This window comes from Canis lupus, chromosome 36 (genome assembly GCF_048164855.1).
Source record: "Canis lupus baileyi chromosome 36, mCanLup2.hap1, whole genome shotgun sequence".
Lineage (NCBI taxonomy): Eukaryota > Metazoa > Chordata > Mammalia > Carnivora > Canidae > Canis > Canis lupus.
Window position 1 is genome coordinate 21,993,065 of NC_132873.1, and position 7,739 is coordinate 22,000,803.

At 41.6% G+C, this 7,739-nt stretch overlaps 1 long non-coding RNA gene across 1 annotated transcript in view; it reads left to right on the forward strand.

Annotated features, from left to right (window-relative positions):
- The window catches only part of LOC140625444 (uncharacterized), a 143,894-nt gene extending 136,155 nt beyond the window's left edge, over positions 1 to 7,739 (forward strand). The window contains exons 8-9 of the long non-coding RNA XR_012024785.1: positions 2,954 to 3,084; positions 7,633 to 7,739. This is a non-coding gene — a long non-coding RNA (uncharacterized lncRNA). The remainder of the gene's footprint in view (positions 1 to 2,953; positions 3,085 to 7,632) is intronic.

A 7,739-nucleotide genomic window follows, 5' to 3' on the forward strand; every position in this document is an offset into this window, starting at 1 on the left:
ACGTCATGAGTAGTGCAAGGTATTTGCGTATCTATAAACAACAGAGAATTTGCACAAAAAACTATGAATAAAAACAAGAGGTTATCATCTAATAGAAAAGTGAGCATGAACTTCAATGGCATGGCACAAAGAAGACACCCAAATGGACAATATATGAAAAGGCGCTTGACCACATTAGTCATCAGGGGAATGGTTGAAAAATAAAGTTACAATGAGAAATCACTGCGAACCCACTAGATTAAAGGATTAAAAATGGAAAGAGATGACACTAAATGTTGTTAAAGATCTGAAACAACTGGAACTTTCATCTACCAGTGGTAGCAGTACAAAGCAGTACAGCCATTTTAGAATATTTTTTGGCAATGTCTACTAAAGCTGAAAAATTTCCTATCAATGCAGCACTTCTAAATATATACTCCAGGGATCCCTGGGTGGCGCAGTGGTTTAGCGCCTGCCTTTGGCCCAGGGCGCGATCCTGGAGACCCGGGATCGAATCCCACGTCAGGCTCCCGGTGCATGGAGCCTGCTTCTCCCTCTGCCTGTGTCTCTGCCTCTCTCTCTCTCTCTCTGTGACTATCATAAATAAATAAAAATTAAAAAAAAAAAACTTAACATAAAAACTTTAAAAATAAATAAATAAATAAATAAATATATACTCCAGAGAAATGCGCACATGTGAACCAAAAGATGCAGCAACAGTGTTCACAGCGGCATTACTCGTAATAATGAAAACTGGAAAACCCAAATGCCCATAAATACTAGAATGAGTAAATACATTGTGAAATACTCTTACAATGGATCACTATACAGCCAAGAGAATGAAGAAACCATTCATATGTACAGCATGAGGGGGGGCCAGGCTGGTTCAGTCAGTGGAGCATGGGACTCTTGATCTCCGGGTTGTGAGTCCAGCCCCACGTTGACTGTAGAGATTACTTAAAAATAAGATCTTAAAAAAAATACAATATAAATCTCACAACTAATACTGACTAAAATAATCTCACCATGAGATTGCCGCTCCCTGTGATGATGGTTATCCTTTCCAGCCAGGTTGGAAATGGCCACATTTGGCCATCCACCCAATATTGCAAGTGCATTTTGAACTCCAGGTCTTGTCTTTTCCTTCCTATCAAGAATAACTTTAGGTCAGCCAAAGTTCCAGCCACAGAATCAGTGTTTCCTTGGTGGGGCCCAGTGAAAAAAGAAAACGCAGAGCCCCTTGTTCAAAAGTATTATGAATTCCAAGATAGAACACAGCAGAGAGGTAACCCAAGTGTGGACCTTTCTGAGTGTGGGGGCTCCATGTGGTTGCACAGGTTGCATGCTGGTGAAGCCGGCCCTGACTGGCAGGGATCAGAAGCCTGTTCACTGGGAATTTGGAAGTAACTTCTTACTTGAGGGATCATTTACAGAGATGTGTACAAAGTGGAGGGACTCATAAATGAATATTGAAGCACCCAGGCATTAACTGGCCAAAGTGGCAAAGGTTTGCTTCCCCCAAGGAAGGATAAGGGGCAGAACCCGGAGGGGAGCTAAAGCCATGGAACAGCAGCCACCCCAAAGCAGCTGTAGCCATAGAGGAACACAACCACTGTCAGAGTCATGGCGCCACACTGAGGGAGCTGGTGAAGCAACCTACTAGCTCCACCATCCCCCTGCCAGTGTCCTGGGGGTACCTCTTCTATTGGCTGAATCTACCCAGGAGCCAGAGGGCAAGGGCGCCCGAGTAAGGTGGTTCTGGACAGCTTCCTGGGGACCTAAATGGGATGAAGAAAAGTGGAGAAGAAATTTGGGATCAAAAGTATTAACCAACACAATTTCCAACTGTTCACGTATTTTCCATCCTTTAGAAGAGTTCTCATCGACTTGGGTATACTTTGGAATCACCTGGAGAACTTTAAAAACTACTATGACTCAAGTCCCAATCTCTCAGTACTTGAGATTCTTATTCAGTTGATCTGGGGTAGGGCCTGGGCATCAGGATGCTTAAAGACTCCCCGGGTGTTTCTAATGGGCAGCCAAGGTTGAGCGTTAGAACAAGATTGCTCCGTCTCAGCACTTCTTGACATTTGGGGCCAGTTACTTCTTTGTTGTGGGCCTGTCCTGTGCATTGTGGGATGTTCAGCTGCATTCCCCGCCTCTACTGACCAGATGCCAGTAGCAGCACCCAGTGATAACAGCCAAAACTATCTGCACACACTGTCACATGTTGCCCTGGTGGGGGGCAATATTGCACCCCCGTTCAAAAACCACTGCTTTAGAGCAGATTCTTGGTGTGGTCTAAGACTGGCAGCATCAGCATAGCAGCTTCTACCTTTAAGCTTTTTATACCCTTTCTTTGAACTTCGAGGGTACTATTTTCTGTGTCCAACCTATTAACACTGAATCATACGTGTGTTACTTAATCAGTAACTATCACAGGATTATTTTTCGGCCAGTCCTTTTTCTTTCATAAAACCGTATGCTCTTATACAATACAATATCTGTCCCATCTACCTCACAAAAAAGATGTATGGCCTGGGATGAGCTACTTAGGCTAAGTGCCAGTTTCTTCATCTGAAAAATGGAGATAATAGCAATGACTGAGTCTCACTGCCTAGCCGTCTGCTTTTTTATTTTTATTTATTTTTATTTTTTATTTTTTTTTTAATTTTTTATTTTATTTTAATTTATTTATGATAGTCACACACACACAGAGAGAGAGAGAGAGAGAGAGAGAGAGAGGGGCAGAGACACAGGCAGAGGGAGAAGCAGGCTCCATGCACCGGGAGCCCGATGTGGGATTCGATCCTGGGTCTCCAGGATCACGCCCTGGGCCAAAGGCAGGCGCCAAACCGCTGCGCCACCCAGGGATCCCCGGTCTGCTTTTTTAATGTCTGTTTTTGCTACTAAAATATGGGTTCCTTATTGAGAGCAAGGACTGTGCTAATCACATTCACTCTTTTTCACCCAGGACCTAGCACAGGCCCAAACTTCTCAGCAGCTTGGTGAGTATTTGCTGAATGATAAAGGAAGGAGTGCAGTTCATCCTGAAGAAGAACAGGCTGTTAAGGATTGGAAAGCTGCTGTCCGTCCCTTTCTTAGGTATCTCTTTGCCAAAGTTAAAAATCCTAACATTCAGAGTCTTTTTCTATTTTTTTACCTAAATCTTTTTTTTTTTTCTGCAAAGTCAATTTCTACTTATTTTGGCCTTAGTGGAGATATAGAAAACCTGACCTGCACGTTAGCACTTTATGCATTTGAAAACTTACTATATTAGGACAATCTGAAATTTTATTTGGCCAAAATAAATAGTACTTACTAGAAACTATTTTTCTTCTGTTTTTCCATCTTGGCAATTTTACCAAAACAATGAATAGGGAGGAAAAAAACTACCACTCTCTATAATTGTATAGAGAACAATAAGCAGCTGAGGGTTTGTAACTAACCGGGTATGTGTTAGGCTGTCTGGTCAAATGTTGCTAGGAAAACATTATCTGGGAAGACTTTATGGGAAGAGGACAACTCCCAAAGAAGGCTCAAGTTCATAATTGAAAAGCTAAATAAGAGCTTTTTAATAGTTGGCAAAAATACTCCAGCACAACATTACTATTTCAGGCTTCTCTTGAATTATGTCCAAGGATGATGGAGGACGTGCTTGCTTAGAGCTTTATAGGCAATTCATGATCTGCTTCCATTGTGCCAAAGACTTACCACAGCTTCATTTCTCAGGGAACCATGGTGCTGTAGGGACAGAGTCTACTGCAGGCTCCTATATTCAGACAGACCTAAGCACTAAAGGAAATTTCCCAGTCTTTGGGGGGTTTTTTGTAAGGATTGGAGAACTGGTTTCTCTCCCTTCCTTAGTTATTCCACTGCCTATGTAGAAACCCTGACATTCAGAAAATTCTTTTTGTGTTTTTTACCTAAAGCTTTTTTTTTTTTTTTTAATGTAGTTAAAGTCAGTTTCTACTTATTTTGGCCCTCGTAGAGATACAGAAAATTTGATCTGCACATTAGCACTTTATGCATTACTATATTAGGACACTCTGAAATTTTATTTGGCTAAAATAAATGGTACTAATTCTGCTTACTTCTCCTCAAATACCCTATTACCCAAGCCTCAAATCATCTTTATTATATCCTTTTAGGCCTCTTTAACCTTGCCATGCCCTCCTCAGCTGAGCTTCTAAAACTTAAGTACAATTGTTTATTAAAGGCTCATACAATTGCTTATTAAAGACTTAGGGAGGAGATGGTTTGTATTCTTAAGGCTCTCATATATTGCCCTTTTACCTACACAACTCCCAATCAATAGGACTTTTTTTCTTTCCACCGGTTTGAAAACTCATTTAAAATTGGATGTTTAACTTCCAATTAAAAATGGTGGACTGAGCATGGACAACTACGTCTCCTTTCCCTCCAAAGATCCCTTTGAAATGACAGTAATTTTTTTTTTTGTTTTTTTGTTTTTGTTTTTTTTTTTTCTTTTAAATAAAAGCAGAACCATGTTGAAAACCATCTGTTGGTCAAAAATGTTGAAAAATTCCTAGAATACAAAAAACATATGTGATCAGAATAGAAAGAAAGAGCTGAAGAAATTGTAGCCCAAAATACCAGAAATAAGAAAGGAACATCTTCAAGAGCCCCAGGAAGGCCCCATGTTCAAAGTCACTAAATGCAAAGGGTAAGGTAGGTCAGTTGCCAGGTTAACCCCTTAAAAGAGCATGCCTATCCCACTCCCACTATAGTGTCTGGTAGTAGGAACTTCCGCCCTTAGGATAAAGCCAGACTATTATACGCCAAAGGGAGCATGTGATTTATGCCCAGAGCTTTGTAGTGAGGGTTAGGATAGCTCAGAGGGAATCGCAAGAAAGGTCGAGTATCTCCAGAATATACAACAGATATGGAGAGGCTATGTTACTGGGTCATCACCATTTTCACTCTCTGACCTAGGCTGATGACTCCACTGCAGGGAACACCGTTGCCGTGGTGGAGGGAAAAGAGAGTTCTGAAGGTTCTCAGAATAAATCCTCTGGTCTGGGAGGGAAACCTATCCCTCCACTCAGAACTCATTGGCCAGAATTAGTCCCATGACCCCATTCAAGCTCAAGATGTCCAAGAAGTGCAATTTTACCAAGTGCTGGGAAGGGAAAAGCATCCTAAATGCATGGTAATCAGGACTCGTGACTACTCTACCACCTAAAAGGAATGAGAGTCAGATGAACAACAGAATTTTCAGCATCAACACTGTGTGCTAGACAAAAAATGAAGCAAAATTACAAGGGAAAAAAATGAATGATTGCTTAGCATTCTATTCCCACATCTAAACTAAGTGTGAGGACATGCAGGGATTCAGAAAACATATTACCCATTAACTAGTTCTGAAAAAAGTCTCTTTGTTTGTTTGAATAAAGGGAGATCTCCAAGCTACAGATACCATTTTCATAAGAGTAGGTCAGGTGCTTAAACTATAGTGTTGTTCAGCAAAATATTTGAGAAGATGTCCTGAGATATGAAAGGATTTGGGCTCAAATATTTGATGACTCCTTTTCCTTTTGGACAAAAACAAACAAAAGTCTTGCCTTATCCAGGATCTATGATACTAGAGAATAAATTCTGGTAATTCAAAATATTGATATAAATAATAGGGGAATCAATAAATGGGAAATTAAAGCTACAATGATTATAAAAGAATATGTGTACATATATGTATGTATTGAAAATTATATGTATAATTATAGACATAGGCATTATCTATCTTATATATTGATTTTTGGTTTTTCTAATCACTTCACATACAAGCATGAAATATTTTATAATTACAGGAAAGAATGTAAGTGGTGGGGAAATGGAGGATGCAGAGATAAGGATGAAAAAATGTCAGAGGCAGGGAAAGTGTGATAAAACCTCATTTGTACAGCACTTGCCAATTCACAGAACACATTCATTATGTCTCATTTGGAACCCCTGTCTAAATTGGAACTCCAAGAAAATGGAGGCTCTGACAATCTTTTTCATAAAGTGGCAACTTATCAACTAAAAATAATACATAATAAGACTTTAGTTTTACCCAAGCCTTTCCTACGTAGCTATGAGGTAACCCAATCCATATCAATGTAATAATTTTTAAAAACTGTCTTAGCACAGTGAATTTTTAACCTTTTTGGACCAAGGGCCCTTCTGAAAATCTGATGAAACTTATGGATATTTTCTCAAAATAAACAAAAAAGGAAATACACATGGGCATACAACTTTATAAGCCACTTCAACAGGTTTATCAAGTCCCTAAAACCCACACATGGAGGGAGCCCTGGAACCACAGGCCCAGGTTCCATAGCCCTGCCATAGAACATCTTAGGTCCTCACGTCTGGACGCCTGCAGCCAAAAACACCAGAAGGGGCACATGGATGGGGCAAGATAGTCTGTGCTTTTGACTTGGGATGGGAAGAACACACTTGGCTGTTGCCCTGAAGTTACACAGGTTCTGTAGGGCCTCAGCATGAGAGTGAGGGAATGCAAAGGACAGAGGGACACCCAGTAGATGCCAGCAGAGTGGGGTTCTACACAAAAGTGTCACCATGCAGTCAAATTACTGACATTTGCAGGCACTTGACAATCATGGACAATCATTCATGTGAATGAAGTGCCTTCCATGAACATTGTCTTATTGGAGCCCTTCAGTGGGAGCTTAAACTTATATTTTCAAGTAGGATGGCCAAGGAACAGCAGCTCCACCTTATAAGATGAGCCATTTGAACCTCACCAAGTTCAGAGACTTACCTGGGGTCATCTAAGGAGTTAGTGACAGAGTTGGGCCTTAAGACAAGGTTGTCTGACCATAATCAAATAATTTGTCCATTCTGCCCCTTTCATGCTAGCCCTTCTGTGTGAGTAAAATGTGGACTATGATTTTGGATTCTTGGGAAAGTCTCCTTTCTCTGAAAGAAAACAAATACTTTCTATTCACAGGCAGAGGGAAGGTTCAAATGCAAAATAAATGTCTTGATACCTCGAAATAGTTGTTGTCAACTATTGGAAGATGGGATGGCAGTAGGCTGGGATGGAGGTGGACTTCCTGTGTGCTGGTCTGCAGGGAACCTGTGTGGGGCAGAGGATGCCCGAGGAGGGGCTAGCAGAGGAAGCAGATTCCTTGCATGGGACCGGGCCCTATTTCCCAACAAGGTCTGAGGCTGGCCCTAAGAATAATTCTAGAACAGCAGGAGGTTGGCAAGAGAAGGGAAAAGTTAGAAGTCACCATGTAGCAGCCTAGCTACTCAGGACCTGGGTCTTCCTGGGTGTCATATCGCCTGGCCTCGGGCTGGTGCAAAGTAGGCACTCAGGGATTTTTTTGTGCTAAGTGGGGGAAATGCAAGAGGCTTACTTCACTTGGGGGGATCAAGATTGATAACTTCCTAGGAGATAGTTCATGTAGACAGTCAAGAATAACTGCATGCCTGCCAGAGGCACTGTCAGGTGATACAGCTGTGGTCAGAGGGGAGTCCTCGGGACACGGGAAACAGACTGGACGGAGAGCTGGTAGGTGGGAGGGTCCCAGGCTGGCCAGCGGTGGACCCAGTGACCTAGGAAACCTTTGTAATTCCCGTATGGAACCACTTTAATGACAGTTCAGTGGTTTGTTTCCATAACAGGAAGGAAAAATAACCGACTGTCAACCAGGACCTAAATCCTCTGCGCAGAGAGAAGAGACGATTGCATGAGGGTCATAAGACATGGACGTTCTTCTGGGACAGCAGAG